Genomic DNA, 1252 nt, shown 5'->3' with positions numbered 1-1252 from the left:
ATCAAGTTAAATTTTATAGATCTTATTCAATAAAAATATATTTAACATATTTTTATCATAGTATTAGTTGAAATTTTTATTATTTATTTGAGCACTAGTATTTTTTCATTTTAAAGTCTTTATTAATTTTAAAATTAAAATTTCAAATTTTATTTAATTTGATTTTATAATTTGTATTTAAATTGTAATTTATTATTAATTAAAAATATTAAAAATAAAACATAAATTTTAAAGTTTAAAATTTAAATTTTGGTTTGTATTTTAAATATGCATTCAATTTTAAAAAAATACTAAATTTATTGGATGAATTTATTTTAATATTTTTTAATATTATAATAAAATGATGAATAAAAGATCATTTTTTTTAGATAACTAGTTGAACTGTCTTTTTAAGTCTTGGCTTGGAGAGATTAAAGTTCAGTGTGTGCTAGTGTCATTGAATTTAGGAAATTAGTTTTTGTTCATAATATTAATTGGCTTGTTTTTTATGATAGTTGGTAGGGGTGGCAAAACGGGTCGAGCCCGCCGGGCCGATCCGCTAAACCCGCTAAAAAATGCGGGTCGGGCTAAGATTTTGAGCCCGCCAAATTAAAAAAACCCGCCAAACCCGCACCGCCAAATTGGCGGGTTTTGGCGGGGCGGGGCGGGCCGGTCCGCCGGGTCGAAGCTTTTTATTTTTCTTTTTTTTATTAAATAAAAGAGTGGTTGCTATTATAAAATTAATAATTATAGAATTTTTAAACACTTTTTTTTATTTTTTGTTTTTATTCTTCTTTTAGTTATTAACTTTATTTATTTTATTTTACAATTTCGTATATATGCTCAAATTATGTGACTTATTTTTTAAAATAAACATGATTCTATTGACAAATATTATTTTGAATAATTTTATTGAAGTTAAAAATTAAAAAAAATAGTAAAAAATTTATATTATAATTTGACTATTTTTTATTTGTATTTGATTTTTTAATTAATTTTAATGAATTTTATTTTTCAAAGAAAAAAAAAGAGTCAAACGGGCTAGCCCGCCAATCTGTCATAAAGCGATGCGGACTAGTATTTTGAACCCATTTTAGTTGGCGGGGCGAGTTGGGCTGGGTGGCCCACTTTGCCACCCCTAATCATTGTTACATCCCAACCTTAAATTGTGGCTCATGTCAATTTATGTGATCACTTCAAAATTCATATTAAAATAACAGTACAGCTTGTATAGTATGCTACATAGCTACATAATGCAAGTATATAAATGACA

This window comes from Arachis duranensis, chromosome 10 (assembly GCF_000817695.3).
Source record: "Arachis duranensis cultivar V14167 chromosome 10, aradu.V14167.gnm2.J7QH, whole genome shotgun sequence".
In the NCBI taxonomy this organism is placed as follows: Eukaryota; Viridiplantae; Streptophyta; class Magnoliopsida; order Fabales; family Fabaceae; genus Arachis; species Arachis duranensis.
The sequence above is the reverse complement of the archived record's forward strand: the minus strand, read 5'-3'. Positions refer to the sequence as shown.